Source organism: Dasypus novemcinctus, chromosome 12, assembly GCF_030445035.2.
Source record: "Dasypus novemcinctus isolate mDasNov1 chromosome 12, mDasNov1.1.hap2, whole genome shotgun sequence".
Classification (NCBI taxonomy): Eukaryota; Metazoa; Chordata; class Mammalia; order Cingulata; family Dasypodidae; genus Dasypus; species Dasypus novemcinctus.
This window is the reverse complement of record NC_080684.1, coordinates 12,522,703-12,541,823: the sequence shown is the minus strand read 5'-3', so window position 1 is coordinate 12,541,823 and position 19,121 is coordinate 12,522,703. Positions and strand designations below refer to the sequence as shown.

General features: G+C 36.9%; 1 protein-coding gene across 4 annotated transcripts in view; it reads right to left on the bottom strand.

Annotated features, from left to right (window-relative positions):
* TMEM117 (transmembrane protein 117) overlaps positions 1-19,121 on the bottom strand; it is a 574,260-nt gene that overhangs the window by 150,415 nt on the left and 404,724 nt on the right. The gene's annotated exons all lie outside the window — the stretch shown is intronic.

The following is a 19,121-nucleotide window of genomic DNA, read 5'->3' as shown; positions in this document are numbered from 1 at the left end:
GAGGGGACTGAGATTTTCTCATGTATCTTTGTAGCTCAAATAAAGTCTTACATAATTACATACAGGTGGAATTTATTATCTGTTGAAAGAGTATTATAACAAATAGTTAAAATTTTTATAAAAATCAAGAAAATACTTAGTCTTTAATATTAATGTTTAAAAGTAGATCTGTAATGTGGGTGGTGGAAATTTAATTTGCCGGAAAATTATCCATAATGTAGTTAATTAAACCTGTGATTTCAGGACTGGCTAGATACCAAGAAATCATTTTGAATTGTAAAAAGGAAAATAACCAATTATTTCAAAATAATTTGAATCAGAAAGGAATAAAGAAAAAAATGAAGAGAAAAGAAATGGAAAAAGGAAAAAAATAAAAAATAGAGGTATAATAACACCTTAGATGAAAGCAGACCCATTTTGGAAATGAAGAAACTGATTTTGACCTCAAAAGTCTTATCTTAATTGGCACTCAAAAAAGAATATGAATCATACTAGAATCCCCTTTACAAGTGGATAGAGTATAAATTTCTAAACCAAAATTTTGGGTCTCTTTTTCACAATTTCTTATTTGGAACAAACTGTACTTAGATACAATGGGTATAATAAAATCCTCCTTAGACTTTATTTGCCCATGACTAGGCAAGAAATTTTATTTTTTCAAAATTGGAAAAATAAACATTTCTATTAAAACTCATACATTTTATTAAAATTGCAAAGTTTTCAGCAGTATTTAACTTATGATCCCCTATGTAATATTTGCAAAATATCTCTGTAAGCTCATAAATCTCAGAGAAGCCATAAATTCCTAGATAAGGGAAAATATAAAACTCACTGTGCACATTCCTAAGCACAATTAGCTATGTTCTAGAACCACTGCTACTACATATCAGTAATTCCAAAGAAACATGTTTAGGATCTTGCAAATCCTGTCTTTGTTCTTGCCTCATATAATCCCGTGACCTCCTAGGTAGCGCAGAATGCCCAAGACCTGTGGCAGCCCAAAACCAGCTTCCTGATCTGTAAGTTCTCTAATAAACTGCTACTATTTTGCTATATGGAACAGGCTGCTTGATTTCTCAGTTTCAAGTGCCCAATTAACTTTGCCAGAACCTATTCTTTAGCTTCAGGATAAGTCAATCTCTTATTACCCTTTAGAATACCTTTGATCTTTTAAAGAAATTCCAATGAATTAAAGAAGCATAGGAGAAATCCTAAGTAATTATTACAATTCAACAGAAAGAAATTCCAAATATTATATAATTAAATATGACCAGGGGGATTCTAAACAAATTTTTCTTCAGGTTATGATTTGTTCTTATTTTTGAGTTTGAGAAACTTTAAGCAAATCTGAATGAAATTACCACAATTTCTTTAGTACATGAGGAGTATAGCAACCTCGTGAAGAAGAGATAAAGGTTGACTATTCTTCAGAAGTCCTTTTGGTAATTGGGATAGTTCATCACTGTAGCAGTATGAGATTGTTTAGGAATTCCAAAAATAGATATTGGATTATGTTTGTGAACTAGTCTTTCCTCTGAGCATATTAGATTGGATTGGATTCAGAGGTTTCACTTTTACTTGATTAAATAATGATTAAGGCTTTGATTGGGCCACGTCAGTAGGGTGTTGAGTCCCCACCCTCTTGGGGGGCAAGGACTCAGAGAAAATTACATGGCAGAGGAGAAAGCTGGAGTTTTAATGCTGGCACCCCAGGAAGTAAATACACAGAGAAGCAGATACCTGAGGAAAGAGAGAAGGCTCCACTAGACAAGGCAGAGCCCCGGGGAGAGAGACAAAGCCTAGAGAACCTGATAGTCTACAACTGACCTTGTGGAGAGAACAGAGCAGCTGAGCTCAGAGAGAAACGAGCACAGGGAGAGAAAGATGGGACTTCTCCCAGCCTACACCCAATATTGGAAGAGGCTGGGACCATGGAGCCTTAAGAGGAAGATGAGGGCAGAACCCTTGCAGAGGTCGGTGTCAACACGTCGCAAAAGAACAGACTTTGGTGAGGGAAGTAACTTGTGCTTTATGGCCTGGTAACTGTAAGGCTTTGCCCCAATTAAATACCCTTTTATAAACACCAACAGATTTCTGGTATTTTGTATCAGCACCCCTTTGGCTGACTAATACAATCACTCTTGGATTTTCAAATGTTTCCTATAAGGATGCCATAAATGTGTGTACTTCCTCAGGTTGATATTCAGCTGGATTCGCTGGCATGGCTATAGGGTCAGTAAACTCTCCTGTCCATTCCTCCCCAGCCTCCTCCACGAACCTCACTGCTCCCCTTGCTATAATCCTACACTTAACAGGTTAACTCTCAGGGCAGCAGAGATTCTCGCACCTTGTTCTAGCTCTACAGCCAATGTCCATTCTGTTGATCAGAGTCTGAGGCTACGGGCTAGTGGTTTTAGTATCAACCCATGCACTTACCCTTTTTGAGGACAATTGGTTATATAGAAATTAATATTCCAGTGTGACTTCACTGGTATAAATATATAAAATGAAATTGTAAAGTTAGACGGTCATTCAGAGGTACAGTTGTGGTGCCAAAACACTAGGAGTCTGGAATTAGTGTCTCCTGAAAAATCAGAAACCTCATCTATTATAAGAATTATTAAGGAGTTAGTCTTATTCATGCTCATATTTAAATCATGAATAAAGTCATTAAAATTAATGCTTAAAAATTTTTTGTTATAATTTGCTGTGTAATTGGTAGTTCAAATTTATCAAAATGTTTATTGCGTGAAGACTCCCTGAAACCAAATCTATACCAATTCATGTCTGGGATGTTTGTTATATTGATGTATTTCATTTACCCAGTGTATGATGCTCTTTCTAAGAGCTTCTTGTAGGTGTTTTCTTGGCTTTATTATGTACTTCTTTTTTGACAAGGAGCTCTCAAGGAAAAGTTATTGGTCACATTTTATTACTCCAAAGGGAAATTAAAGGAAGTATTCTGCCTGATATTTAATATTTAATAATATAAAAAGAATAAAAATGGCAATCATTAAATATGAATGCATACAGTTCAGCAAAAAAGTCCCAAAACTAAAGTCTCCTGAGAACGGGTAAAAGAAATGAAAAAAGGTGGTCAAATGCTTTAATTGGTTGTATCACCTCCAAAATCACACGCAGTGCCTTAACTAGATATAGCTGCAGAAAACATTACGACGCTACGATCATGCAGTCAAAACCACCCGTTTAAAAGATCGAACTGGTGGATTATATAAAAACTGTCACTTGCATGTGAAACTGCTCTGAATGAAATACTAATAATATACCATTACTATCACAGCTATAGTGCACTGGTATAATTGCTTTCCACAAATTACCTCGTATAATCCTTACTCAACCCTATTATGATCACCCGCAATTTCAAGTGAAGCAGCTAGGGCACAGACAGGTTAAACAACTTACCCTGGATCACAGTTGGTATAAGTGACAGAGCAGTGACTCAAACCCAGGCAGATGCAGAGAGTCTGTACTCCTAACCATTGCACTACACCTATCACTATGATTAGAGTAAAGTTTCACTTTTTTCATTTTTCCTTTTAAGTACAGCATTGGAAAGTTAACACCCAGAAACACATTACTTTGAAAAGCAAAAGTGACAGGGACTGACAGGGAATAGTTAAAAGAAAGAGCTTCATGGAAGTGAACATGGCCCCTCCAGCTACTACTGGCCATGGATCCAGCAGCCTTCAGTTTTTATTTAACCAATATGGTTGAAGTCATATTACTCTGGACCACAATTTCTTGGGAAGTTTCAACTCTTCTCTTCAAGTAGCAGCCAATTAAACAATTATCTGGATTATTTTCCTTTCAGGATGCAGCCAATGCCAGCATGGCATCATGGCTCATCAATTTCATTCTCCTCTAGTTCCTGGCTACCAGTCAAATGAAAAGAACTCATAAATAAATATCAGCTTGTGTGGTTAGTCTCTGCCTTTACATGTTTTCAAGTTACTAGTCGTTTTTCATTTTCCTTTTCCTGAATTACTTCTAATTCCTCTTAGATTAATGGGAATTAGAAGGTAAGAATCAGAGCTAGACCAAGAAGAATTAAAGAGCTTTTCTAATCCGATGGTTCCCAACCTCTGGATTGTACTCCTGGAAGCCACAGAGTTGTTGCTAAGGATATGTGAATTCATTTGTGCACCAAGAGTTGTTGGTGGACTGAAAAAATATATGCACAGAAGTAGGGAATTTGAGCATATTACACAGCCTACCACTAACAGAACTTGGTGAGAACACAGATATACTCACTTTAATTAAGAACTCACCTCATAGCAAACCACTTTCTCTCTTCAGCTGAAAATCTGCAGCAATTTTCAAAAATTCAATATCATTTTGTTATGGGTTGAATTGGGTACCCAAAAAGATATGAAGTCCTAATTTTTAGTACCTCAGATTATGGCCTTATTTGGAAATAATATGTAATTAAGCAAGTGAAAATGAGGTCATATAGGAGTAGAGTGAGTTCTTAATCCAATATTGAGTACCCTTCACAAGAAGAGGAAATTTTGACACAGAGAAACAAAGAGAGAGACAACGTCCATGTGAAAGAGGTAGAGAATGCCATGGATGGCTGGAAAGCCACTGCCAGAGCCCGATAAATTTCAGAGGAAGGATGCACCTGTCACCACTTGGATTTCAGACAGTTAGTCCAGAACCATGAGACCATAAATTTCCATCTGTTTTTGTCTAAGTTATCCAGTTTGTGGTATTTTACTATGGTAGTCCTAGGAAATTAAAACAATCTTCTTTTTTTTTTTTTCCAAATTCTACTCAATTTATTCATTTTTTAGAAGATATTACATTCAAAAAATATGAGGTCCCCATTCACCCCCCCCACCCCCACCCCACCACTCCGCCCACAGTAACACTCTCCCCATCATCATGACACATCCATTGCGTCTGGTGAGTACATCTCCGGGTATGACTGCACCCCATGTCCCGTGTTTTTTGTGTTTTTTTTTCCCAAATTCTACTCAATTTATTCATTTTTTAAAAGATATTACATTCAAAAAATAAAAACAATCTTCTTGATCTTATCTCTTGGAAACATACTCATTCTATAACCTAATAATGTATCTATTATATAGGGTAATTAGAGATACAATTGCACATGTAAAATAAATCCAGAAAATCCCCAAGATATGGTTTAATTCATAGTGTTAACTATTCTTTCATTTAAACTTTTAGATTTTTAAGATACTCAACTTGTATTTAAGTAACTGTGCTGATATTTTTTTCCTCCTTTTTCCATTCATGACAACTTTAAGATGGACTTACTGAGAGATCAAATAGCTTGAAACAGGCAATAAATCAGGACGAAGAAGAATTGGCATTAAGTTTGGATAATCTACAAATGGGTAAAATTTAGGGTTAAGTATCATATAATTTCATTTTGCCTAAAATCAGATAGCAAAAATATATAGGCGTCATCACAGGGTTTTAACCAAACAAAATTGCCTACATTTGAACATTTTTTACCTACCCAAAGCAGCAATTTCATGTGATTCAACATAATAAATATGCTTCATGTGCTTTTAATATAATGACTATCATTCATGTTCTAAAATGTTTACAATGGTTGATTCCAGGCATGAATATCGTGTTCTTTTCTCATCTGTACAATTTTTGTAAGGTTTTAAATCAAGTGAAAAATCTCTGTATTTTTCTTCCTATAATTCTCATGTTAAAATTTTGGAAGTAGACCAAAACAAGCTTTTCCCTTAGAAAAATAAAAATCTCTGACTCCTCTTAAGAACAAAAGGTTTAAGTTTCTAACTACAATAAAATCATGCTTAAAATGAGATAGCAAATTTAAATTTACAATTAAGTTATAATACAGTCTCATATTTCAAAGTTTAGGATTTTAAAATGGTTTACTATCATAATTTTTAGACATGCTTAGGGGGAAAAAAAAAACAATCAGGCATCAGCAAAAAATGCTTTCCTTTGATTTTCATTGCAAAATTGAGGGCCAGTTCAAACATAATGTTCCCCTCTAAACACTAAGTACCAGCATACTGAAGTCATTCATAGCCATTAGAGAATGTCAACCCTTTCCATTTTGCTTGCTTTAATTATAAACATTACCACTGCAAATCTGGGAGCAAAACAATCGCCACTCAAGTCCTCAAGCCAGTTCATCCTGAAATATGTTAGTTCACGCAGGCCTGCCGCCCAACCGATGAAATCCATTTTGGTCCTTAGGAAGTGGGGAATGAAAGGGTTTGTTTCTCTTCTGGCCTCCTATTTTTCCTTAAATTTTATTTTTAAAGAAACTTTAGATTACATAATGATACGTTGAAAATATAGGGGGATTCTCATATACCCCCGCCTTACTTTTCCCCATTAACATCTTTTATTAGTGTGGTATATTTGTTAAAATTGATGAGCACATACTGAAGTACTGCTACCAACCAAGTCAACCGTTTACATTATAGCTTACACTTTGCATTGTATATTTTTATAAATTTATAAATGTGTAATGGCCTGTATCCATCATTGCAATGTCATTCTCAACTCGAATGTCCCCCAAATGTCCCATGTTGCACCTCTTCTTCCCTCTCCCTCCCCCCAGAACCTCTGGTGACCACTTCCTTCATATCAGTTACAAGTTCCTCCATTGTTAGAATAATAGTAAGTCTACTTTAGTCCATCATTGCCTTTCCACCTTATGTTTATTCATTCCTCAAGCTTGAGGATTTTAGGATGGCGATGGCCTCCTACTTTTGAGATCAGGAAGTACCACGGGACCACAAAGGTAATGTTTGCGGCATGACCTAGAGAAAGAGCACACAGCTTCTCCATTTGACTTTCATTATGTAAATGCCATTGCCAGTTCTTGGCAAACCTGAAGATAGGGTCCCTGAGAAAGGAGATGATGTTATTGCTTTTGTTTGTTGCTCAGTTGGGATCTGGAGTCTTTAAAGGAAATTGTTCCACTCTAATGCTATCTATTAAAGTACACATTTTTGTGTTATTTATCTTTACAACCCTCTATTACTCCACCAAGAGAAGTGCCCTCAACACAGGAGTTCGAAAAGCAGTGGAAAAAATGTAAATGAAGAGATAGCCTGAAAACGCTTGTCCCTCAAAGGCCATAAAATAGGTGGCTGAGAAGGGCACTTCTAGGTGGGTTGGGGCATTTGGCCTCGCAGACTGTAAATCTATTATGCGAACAGAGTCCCTGGTATCCTAATGCATGGAAAGGAGGCTTCCCGCAGTTCTGAAATGCCTGGCCATTGCAACCTTATGTAGGGTGCAGTGACCACACTTCTTTTAGAGACTTGAATGCTTCTATCTAGGCCTGAGTGATGCTAGTTTACTCAAAGCACTTCAAAGTAGCTTACTGGTGTACAGCATAGTTAGTCTTGGTTAGGAAAAAAGCATTTTAGTTTCTCTGTGTTTCCCAGTGTTAGGTGTGGAATAAAACCTGCGTTAGGAAAAATAATATGTAGAAGAATGTATGGTCCTTAGGACACGTCATTCATTACTGATCCCCAATGACCAGCACATTGCAGTTCTCAAAAAGAGATGAAGGGGGGAAACGGACTTTGGCCCAATGGTTAGGGCTTCCGTCTACCATATGGGAGGTCCCCGGTTCATGCCCCGGGCCTCCTTGACCCGTGTGGAGCTGGCCCAAGCGCAGTGCTGATGCGGGCAAGGAGTGCTGTGCTACACAGGGGTGTCCCCCGTGTAGGGGAGCCCCACGCGCAAGGAGTGCACCCATAAGGAGAGCCGCCCAGCGTGAAGGACGGAGCAGCCTGCCGAGGAATGGCGCCACCCACACTTCCCATGCCGCTGACGACAACAGAAGCAGACAAAGAAACAAGACGCAGCAAAAAGACACAGAAAACAGACAACAGGGGGAGGGGAGGGGAATTAAATAAATAAAAAATATATCTTAAAAAAAAAAAAAAAGAGATGAAGGAATAAATGAATTTATTTACCCTGATGTAGAAATTTCTCATCCTTAACCTTTAACTTAGCTAGATGCTACTCTCATTGATGGCACTTCCTTCAGTATTTACTGAGCAAAGAGGACTGTGCAGAGCAAAATTAGGGTGAGTGTACCTAATGGGAATGTTGATCCTATGTGTCACTTAGCACACTCACCATCCCAATTTTTATGCCTAATGAATTACCTTGTACTTACGAAATAATTCTTTAATTCAAAAGAGAGAAATTTATGAGACCTACTCTACCTATAGCTACCCCAGATATAAAATATTATCACAAATTTAGTAATGAAAGAGGTTTAAGCCTGAAAGTGGGATAAAATAATTGCCCGTCAATTACAGATAATGTCAGCAAGAACTAACTCAACTGTTGTTCATTTTACAAAAATAAAATGATGGCCAAGATACTCAAAACTTACCTGTGCCTTTAAAAATACAAAGTGAAAATTTTAAACTAAGCATACCTGTTTGCTTCAACAAGAGGAAAAAAATGGATCTTGTCAGGTAGGGTGGTAGATAGAATAAGCAGGAGAAAAGTATGTTATATTTTATTTTAAAAATTAGGATGAATTTATATACTGGGTAAAAGTAAAGCTTCAGGTAGAAATTTGTGACTTGGTTGAAACTAATGTTTTTGTAAATCAAAGCCAAGGTCAAGAGTGGCACCATCTCAAACATCTCTTGAAGAGGATCTTCATCAGGAGACTGTCCAAAGGGAAAATGTTTGTAGAACTTCCCATAATCACCTGGAAGGTAAAACCCTTTCCAACTGATAGGGTCACATGATATAATGCTCAAGAAGTAGATATTGTGAATATAAAATATTTTTTTCTATTATAAAAGAGGACTATAAAATACACAACAGGAAAGAGAAAAAATCCTTAAAGTTGCACAAAAATATTTAAAGGAGGTAACATCAAATCACAAAAGAAGATTAAAGAATCAATAATAGGATTCATAAAAGACACACTTCATTTTTAAATTCTAAGGGAGAAGATTAAAAAAAAACAAGCAGCCAAAGCTTTTTACTGTAGATATATATTTAGTTTCTCTTAGGAACTTCTGAAGATTCTTTGATTTATTTAAAAATAATTTAGGGCAAACTGGAAAAAACTGCTTCACTCAAAAATAGGGGAAGAACATGCTAGCATTAGTGATCAGGGGACCAACTCATAAGTTTGATTTAATTCAGAATTGATTGTTGACATCTTAAAGGCAGATCATCAACCTTGTCTGATAAGCCCAATAGAGAATTTTGCAGCAATATAAGAAGTATAGTTTCAACAAGAATTTAGAAAGCCTCTTGATAGAAAATGTCATTTTAGATCATCTACAAGATTGGAAAATAAGATTGCTTTTTGACTGAGAATGTCATATTGTTATGATGCAAGGGCACAGGGAATTCAAGAACCATTTATCGAGCACCTACTACACGAAGGCATGAAGCTAAATTAGAGAGACCCAGGATTGATCTCTGCCCTTATGGAACTTGAAACCAGGTAAAGGATGCCAATGTATAACCATATCCAAAATTAAGTAAAAATCATGATTCTGTGGAAGTATCCAGAAATATCTGATCAATTTTTATTTATGTATGAAGGGTGACTGGGAGGGTTAATACAATCAGAGACATGAAAGATGAGTGGATTTTTACAGTGGAAAGGATATTCTGACTAGGAAGATAAATTTGAAAGAAAATTATGGTAATGGTTGTAAATGGTTAGTGAAGTATGGGGGAAGAGTGGGAGATTTTTCAAAAGTTTCTAGATTGTATATTTAAAATGATTGTGAAGCTATTAACTGAAGATGGAAAAAGGAAAGAAAGCAGGAATGTGATATTTAGAATTCTGTTTTGGATTCATTATTGATTTTAAGGGGTGGGAAGGACATGATATAGGAATAAACAACAGTCAGCTGGAGATAGGAGTCCGGGCCAGTAAAAGGTCTCTTTCAAAATTCTGAGTTATTCAAATACAAGTAATTGTTAAAAGTATGGTGATAAAGAAGATTTTTCATGTTAAAATTGAGAAAAAGTGTAGGAAGAGTCAAGGACAGAGTATTGAAGAGCAAATCTTTTTATGGGCTAATCAGAGAAGGATGAAGCATGATAAAATGTGGCCAGAGATATAAACTGAGAGCCAGGAAAAAGATGTATTGTAGAAGTCAGAGAAAAAGAGAATGTCAAGAACAAATTAGTGGTCAACAACTAAACTACATAGAGATCTAAGGGATTAAGATGGAAGATGGTGCCCTGTTGAGGACACCTCCTCCTTCAAAACAGGACTGTTTGGAAAACTGCAAAATTGGCTGTATATATAGCTTCAAATATTTTACCTGTAACGTCAGATATGGGACTAGTTCGTATTCTCCTCCTAAGATCTCAAATGGCAAGGATGAAGAGAAAGTTGATGAAATGATTTAGACAATTCACCTTAAAATGATTTTGGAAGCAATTAGCGAAGAATTGCTATTTTAAAAAATACTTGATTTTGTGTGATTTATGCATCTTTTAAAACAAACAAAAGATTTTTAAAAAATTGAGTCAGAAGTATTCAACATTTCTAGTTTCTAGCATGTTTTATGAGTGGAGAGTGTATTAGCCAAAGGGATGCTGATGCAAAATACCAGAAATCTGTTGGCTTTTATTTGAGTAGAAGCTTACAGTGAGAAACAAAATAAGGTTGGATATTTATGGGTGAAATCACATTACTGATGGCCTTTAATGCCTCAAATGAAGGCTTGATTTGATGCTGTAGATAAAGAGATGTTGATTTTTAATGAAGGACACTATTCTTCAAAATCACTGTTTTGCAGGTTGGATTTAGTCATGGAAAGGAGGAAGAGCTAACACTGAAACAGCTGAAAGCAAACTACTGCAGAAATACATGCATGATGTGGTTACAAAGAAATTGTAATGAAACTGAGGACAAATACAAAATACATTTGAAAAGATTAAATTCTTCTGGGTATATACTCAGCAGTGGGGTTGCTGGAACATGTGGGAGTTCTATAGTTTCCTGAGGAGCTGCCAAACTGAAAACCTTCTTGTTGCTTAAATATGGCCTTTCTCTAAGCCAAACTCAGCATATAAATAGACTACTTTCCTCCTGGCATTGGACATGACTCCCAGGGATGAGCCTCCCTGGCACCAAGGGATTATTACCAAGCACCAACTAGCAATGCATCTGGAAAAAACCTTGACTAAAAGGGGGAAATGGTAAATACAAATGAGTTTTTATGGCTAGGAGATATCAAAGTGAATTGGGAGGTCATTCCAGAGGTTATGCTTATACAAGTCTCAGCAGGATCTCATGGATTGCCACAGTAAACAGTGCCCCCAATAGCAGGGCTCCTGAGGGCTCTAGAGATACCCAGAAACTATAAGTAGGGCAGACAGCTCAGGAACTCAGCACCCTGTCAGTGGGCCTTACTTACATGTTCCCCAGTGTAAAAGAGTTAGACTCATTTATAGGTTTTCTAAACATGGCTCTGCTGCCCCTTTTATTTGTACCCATAATTAACACTATACTTGATAAATATATGTCCCAGAGACTTAAATCTTTAACCATCCATGTGCCAGTTGAACTCTGAATTTCAGCAGAGTTGCAACAACTACTTTCCAGTTCATTGGACTCATCCAGGAAAACTAACAAGGAGATGGTGATGAACAACACCCATTCAAAGGGACAGAGAGTTTCTGCAACTGTAAGCAAGACAGCTCCATCCATTTGCCCCATGGGATCTAAGCTCCCTGTCAATTAGAGTGGGCATCACCATCCCCAAACACTCAAGATTGGGGAATGAACAATGGACTCAAGTAGACTTACTGTTATTCTACTATTGACTTATTATTATTCTGGCAATGAAAGAACTCCTACCATTGAAGTAAAGGCAGTGGCCATTAGAGGTTCTGAGGGATGGGAGAGGGAAGAATATGTGTAATATAGGGGCATTTTTGGGATATTGGGTTTTTCCTGGATGACACTGCAGTGATGGATATAGGTCATTGTATAGTTGGTCATAACTTACAAAATTGTGTGGGACAGAGTGTAAACTATAAAGTAAATGTAGTCCATAGTAGCAATGCTTCAATATGGGTTCATCAATTGTAACAAATTATTAATACCACACTAATGAAAGATGTTGTTAATGTGGGAAAGCATGGGAGAGGGAGGGAGTGAGGCATATGGGAATCCCTTATATATATTTATGTGACATTTATATAATCTAAAGATTCTTTAAAAAAAAAAAAAAGAAATGAAAAATACATTTGTGGAAGCAGATGTGGCTCGAATGATTGGGCTCCCAAATACCACATGGGAGGTTTGTGATTTGGTTCCTGGTGCCTCCAAGAGAAGATGGTGCACTGGTGCAATGGTCAGGCACAGCAAGCTGACACAACTGATGATGCAACAAGAGACAAGAGAAGAAAAACATAATGAGAGACACAACAAAGTGGGGAACAGAAGTTTTGGGTGCCTTCTAAAGAGGACAAGTAGGACAGCAAGCCAGCCTGACAGGCAGGTGTGACAGGCAGGCACAGAGAGCTGACATGACAAGAGATAAAAGACGGAAAACATAACGAGAAACACAACAAAGCAGGGAACAGAGGTGGTTTAAGTGATTAAGCACCTCTCTCCCACATTTGAAGTCCCAAGATTGATTCCCAGTGTGTCCTAAAGAAACAAAGAAGGTGAACAGACACAGTAAGTGCAAACAATGAGGGGGTGGGGAGAAATAAATAAATTAAATAAATCTTAAAAAATACATTTGAAAAGAAAGCTAACAGAATTTGATAACTTAGATGACACTTAGGGAACCAGAGAAGTTGGGAAAAAAGCTGAATTAAGAAGGGAAGATGATGAGGTAGATCCAGATGGCTTCAGAAACCTACATTTATTTGTCAAACATGTACTGGCCATTGTAGTAGGCAGAACTCTAAGATGATCCCCAATGATCTGTGCCCTTGTAAAATCTCTTCTTCAGTGTGGGTAGAACCTATGAATATGATGAGGTAATCATGACTATGAAGATGCTATCTTATAAAGCCAAAGAGATTTTTGTACATTTAATTAAGATTGCTAATCAATTGACTTTGGGTGAATCGAAGGGGAGTCTACCTGGGTTGGGCCTAATCTAACCACATTAGCCCCTGAAAAGCAGGGAGTTTTCTCTGGCTGGTAACAGAGGAGGGAGTTGGAGAGACTGGAAGCCTGAGAAGGAGGTCCTCTGTGGCTGAGAGAGGGTCATGAGCCAAGGACCTGAGGGTGGCCTCTAGGTGTTCAGGGTGGTGTTGTCACGCAGGCATGCAGGCAGCAAGAAATCAGGGCACCCATTCTATAATTGCAAGAAATTGGATTCAGACAACAATAGGAATGAGCTTGGAAAAGACCCCAAGCTCTACCTGAGAATGCATCTGGCTGACCCCTTGATTTCAGCCTGAGCAGAGAACCCAGCCACGTCTTGCTAGGCTTTGACCTATAGAACTGTGAGATAACAAATGGGCATTGTTATAAGCCACTAAGTTTGTGGCAATATGTTATATAGCAATAGAAAAGTAATACTGCCCTGAAAATTTAATAGCCCTTGGGATCCTAAAATGATTGCTTATTGGAAATATTTCTAGGCCAGATACAGAAAAGAAATGCTTAGCTCTGTTTTCTAACTTACATATGATCAGTTTAAAAGTATTACCTATCCAAACTGGAAAAAATAAGAGTAGACTTCAATGGAACATATATTAAGAGGAAAATGCTCATTGAATTAAGAAAACAAAATTAGCCTTGAAAGAAAATCTGGTCCAGTTAATTGTCTTCAAGAGGATAAAAAATTATATAGAGCAGGCGGTAACTAAGTTTTTCCTTAAATTTTAACAAAAAAGAGCACTGCTTTCAAAGCCCATTCCAGCATATTAAAGTGCTACCTAATACCTAAATGCAATTTCTCTTAGTTAATTTCGACTACCATAGCCTAAAAGTCAAAATTTATTCGAAGAGAAAAAATATTCATATATATATATATATAAAACTTAAAAAAAAATAAGCAGAAGACCTGTTATCCAGTCCAGGTTTATGCTAATTATTAATGTGTACTTGGTTACTCTCACTAGCTAAGTTTTTTAACGGTCTGAAATGATGATGATTATGATGATATAACAGCTAAAAGGTATTGAGTAGATATGATTAGATTATTATATCCATGTCTTCACATAATTCTTACAACAAATCTATGAAGAAAGTACTATTTCCAACCTTTTTGCATAAGGAACAATAGATTTAGAAATATTAACCTGTTGAAGATCACAAAGCTATTAAATATGGAGTTTACATTTAAACCCATACCTCTCTGATGCCAACACCCAAGTTCTTAGCTGCTATGCTATTCTTCTGACTTAACTATTCATGATTTTGTTGTTAGGATGAATAGAATAGTGTATGTGAAATAATACTGAAAAGTAAATGTGATGTTACTATACTTAAAAAAGTTATCCAGTTATTCTTCAGTCTCCTCCAAATTATTCAACAAGTATTCAAAGCTAAAGCTACTACAAATTATTTCATTCATAAATAGCTGAGGAAATGTTCTTTCAGATTAAAAGACTTATGCTTTTTTAGAAGTGATGTCTTTAATACACAAAGTCAAATTTCTCATTAGAATAATTTTCTCTGACTTGTTTGGTAGCATTAAGAGATAAAGAGGTCCCTTTATCTGGAGCTGGGTGTATGCTGGTTCAAACACAGAAATATATTGTTTAGCCTGTTAGGGGCCTGGAGGCTATCATCCACTGAGTTGGTACAATGAGATAATTTTCAAAAATTATGATCATATTGTAATTTAATTTTAAAAATATTTTAAAGGATATGGGAAACTGCCAGTCTTTGCAGGGTTTTCAAAAGGGAGTTTCTTATATAAAATTTGGATGAATTATAGTCACCTAGTTTAAAGTAGAAATTTTACTTGATCTGCTGTCATCCTTCCTCAGGGCTACAGTTTAGGTACTGAGACTCGAACATCTTCCATTTCCTTACCTATGAGTAAGACCATCTGGTGCCATTCTGCCTTCATTTCCAGTGTAGGGATTTTAGAAGGTCGAAGACTGTTTCCTCCATTTCCCCCATTTACTTATAAAGATGAATTTTACCATATTTTACTGTAAGGTTTGTATAAATAAATTTTATAATCTCTTATACATATATTTTGAGAGTGATGAGGCCACATGTTATATTCCTTGTATGTTGGTAAGATATTGTGATTGCATGGGTCTAATAAAGAAGTCATACCATACTGGATGAGATAAGAAACATAAAAATCTCCATGCTTCTTCCACTTGTGGTAACAAATTCTAACTGCTCATGATAGAACATGGTTGTTATAAGGTTACTGCTGAACGGTGAGGGAGATTTATTTTTATTTTAATCCCCCACTAAAATCCTAGCAGAGCCACTCTAAGGAGAGGTGAGATGTGGGGACATAGGGTGAGGGAGGATGGGTATGCTGCTGCAGTGGTGGTAACACCACATCAGACCAATTTGAAGCTTAACTGCAGAACTATGGGATACACAAAGAGGAAAACAACAATGTAAAAAGACAAAGTTAATTTTAGTACTCAAATGTACAGACTCTTATTCTCAAGAAGTTTTTTATTCTATCCTTTCCAGTGGATTTAATTCATGTTATAATCAAGAGAAATAGTTGAAGCTAAATAAGAACAGGGAGCACTGTGACACTTAACTAGCTCTGTTCCCATTCCCTCTCCCTAGTCCCACAGTAACCTTTGAAAACCAGTAGCTTCAGAAATGTGGTTGTGTGAAAGCCAATGTGGCCTCATTTAGCTAATAACATCATTAAAGGTCCTGTTTCCAAAGACGGTCATATTCACAGGACCAGAGGTTAAGACTTGAGTGTGTCTTTTTGGGGGGCAGGACACAATTCAATCCATAACACAGAGCTTGTCTTTATTTGTCCTGATTTAGGGTTCACTCAGTAAGTAAAACCCTATCCCGAGGGTGTTTGTTAAAAATAACCAGTAGCAATTGTTTGACACTGCAGCTGCCTGAGGTGAGGATAACAGTTGGAGCCAACAAGAGACTGGTCAAAAAACTTAAAAGAAAAATATAAGAATGAGATGTCCATAGGAAGCTTTTAAAAATATGTGTAGGGAAATGGATTTTGGCCCAGTGGTTAGGGCGTCTGTCTACCACATGGGAGGTCCACGGTTCAAACCCCGGGCCTCCTAGACCCGTGTGGAGCTGGCCATTCGCAGTGCTGATGCGCGCAAGGAGTGCCGCGCCACGCAGAGGTGTCCCCCGCGTAGGGGAGCCCCACGCGCAAGGAGTGCGCCCCGTAAGGAGAGCTGCCCAGCGCGAAGGAAACTGCAGCCTGCCCAGGAATGGCGCCGCCCACACTTCCCTTGCCGCTGATGACAACAAGCGGACAAAGAAACAAGACACAGCAAAAAGACACAGAAAACAGACAACCGGAAGAGGGGAGAGGAATTAAATAAATAAAAATAAATCTTTAAAAAAAAAAAAATGTATGTGTATATCCCCGGCACCTAGAAGACCATGCACATGTGCTGGCTTGTGGTTATATCCAGGCAGGCCCTAATCTCACAACTTTAGTTGACCCTGAGGCTCTTTACAATCAGAAAGTGAAGAATAATGAAAAGCTGTAATTTGGGAGAGCATTGCCTCCCATGCACACAAAGCCCCAGCTACAACCAAAGATCCTAGAAATGGGGAGAATCTGATTTCCAAAGTTGCGAAATCATATTATTTAAAATATCCAGTTTTCAACAAAAAATTACAAGGCACACAAAGAAATAAAAAGTTATGGCCCATACACAGGAGGGAAATCAATAGATACTGTTCTTGAGGCATTTCTTGGAGTTTGCTTAGCTATTATAAATATGCTCAGTTAACCACAGGGAACCATGTCTAAGAATTAAAGGAGAGTATGAGAATGATGTTTCACCAAGTAGAAAATATTTTGAAAAATACAGAAATTACAAAGAAGAACTAAATAGAAATTCCACAGTTGAAAAGTTAAATGACTAAAATGAAAAATCCACTTGAGCTGGTAGAAGAATTAGTGAACTTAAAAATAGATGAATCTAGGCTACCCAGTATGAAGCATAGAACAAAAGAAGAAGAAGACAAGTTAGCAGAGCCCCAAAAACTTATACCAACATTAGTGGGAATCCAGAATGAGAGGAGAGAGACAGAGGAGCAGAAAGAATGTCAAGGACAAGATTCAAGAGAATCTTGAAAGCAGCAAGAGAAAAATGATCCATTATATATACAAGGAATCTTCAATATTAACAGTTGACTTCTCATTAGAAACCAGAGTCTGGAAGACAATAAGATGCCATCTTCAAAGTGTTGACAAAAAAAGAATGTCAACCAAGAACTGTTCTTCAAAAGTGAAGACAATATAAAGACATTTCCAGACAAACAGAAACAGAGAATTTGTTGCTAGCAGACTTGCTGTACAAGAAATACTAAAGGATGTACCCCAGGCTGAAGTAAAAGGATATTGGACAGTAATGTAAATCCACATGAAGAAATAAGGAGCACTGATAAAGGTAATTATATAGATAAACAGAATAAACAGAATGAATGTGTTTCAAATGTAATTATTTATTTTCCTATCAGATTTAAAAGACAACTGCAGAAAGCAAAATTAATAAAAATGTATTGATGAATTTATATTAAATAAAGAGTTAATTTGTGTGATAATAATAGCATAAAGGAAGGAGAACCAAATGGAGCTATAATGGCACAAACTTTTTGTACACTATTGAAATTATATTGGCATTAATCCAAACCGGACTGTTTTGAGATAAGATATTAAAGACAGTCTCTAGGAAAAATAACCTTAAAAAATATAGTAAAAATAGTAAAAGAAACCACAAGGGATTTAAACTGGTACATGGATAACGACTATTTAACACAAAAGATGGAAAAAGTGGAAGAACAGAAGAGCAAAGTGACATAAGATATACAGAAAACAATGAAATGGGAGCCATAAATTCCTCCACACCAGTATTTACAGTAAATATACATAGATTAAACACTTTTATCAAAATGCAGAGAAGGAAGTGGATATGGCTCAAGTGATAGAGCTTCTGCCTACCATATTGGAGGACCCAGGTTCAATCCCTGGGGCCTCTTGGTGAAAAAAGAAGAAGAGAAAGCATGCCCATGCAGCGAGCCAGTGCCTGTGAAGTGCCCACATGGTAAGTGTCAGCGCCCACGTGGTGAGTGCAAGCACCTGCATGGTGAGCCAGTGCCTGCACAAGTGAGTCATGCAGCAAGATGATGACACAGCAAAAGAGACAAGGGGAGAGTCAAGGTCAACTGCAGCAGAGACCAGGAACTGAGGTAGTGCAATTGACAAGGAACCTCTTTCCACATCAGAGGTCCCCAGGGTTGAATTCTGTTGAATGCTAGAGGAGAGAAAATGAGATGACAACACAGACAGCAAAAACAGCAGGGTGGGAGGAGGGGAAGGGAGAAAAGTAAATAAAAAAATAAATCTTTAAAAAAAAATACAGAGATTATTGGAATCCAAAACAAAAAACAAAAACATGATCTAACTACTAACTACAAGCCTACAAGAGACACACTTTGGATTAAAAGACACAAATATTTGGTGAGTAGATGTATGAAAAAATATACACCACATGAACAGTAACCAAAAGAGAGCTGAAGTGGCTATACTAATTTCAGACAAAACAGATTTTTAAAACAAAAAATCATTACTAGAGATAAAGGAGGTTATATATATAAAGATAAAAGAGTCAAGACATCAAAAATAGTAAGTGTTTTACCCATATATGCACCTAACAACTAATGCCCCAGAATACAAGAAGCAAACATTGGTAGAAATTAAGGTGAAAATAGACAACACAATGATAATAGAAGCTTCAACAGTCCACTTTCAACATTGAATAGAACAACTAGACAGGAGATTAGCAAGGAAATAGAAGACTGAACAATCCTGTAAAACAAGTAAATCTAATAGACATCTATAGAATACTCCACACAACAACAGCAAAATAAACATACTTTTCAAGTGCACACGAAACATTCTCCAGGATAGACCATATACTGGACCATAAAACAAGACTCAGTAAAGTTA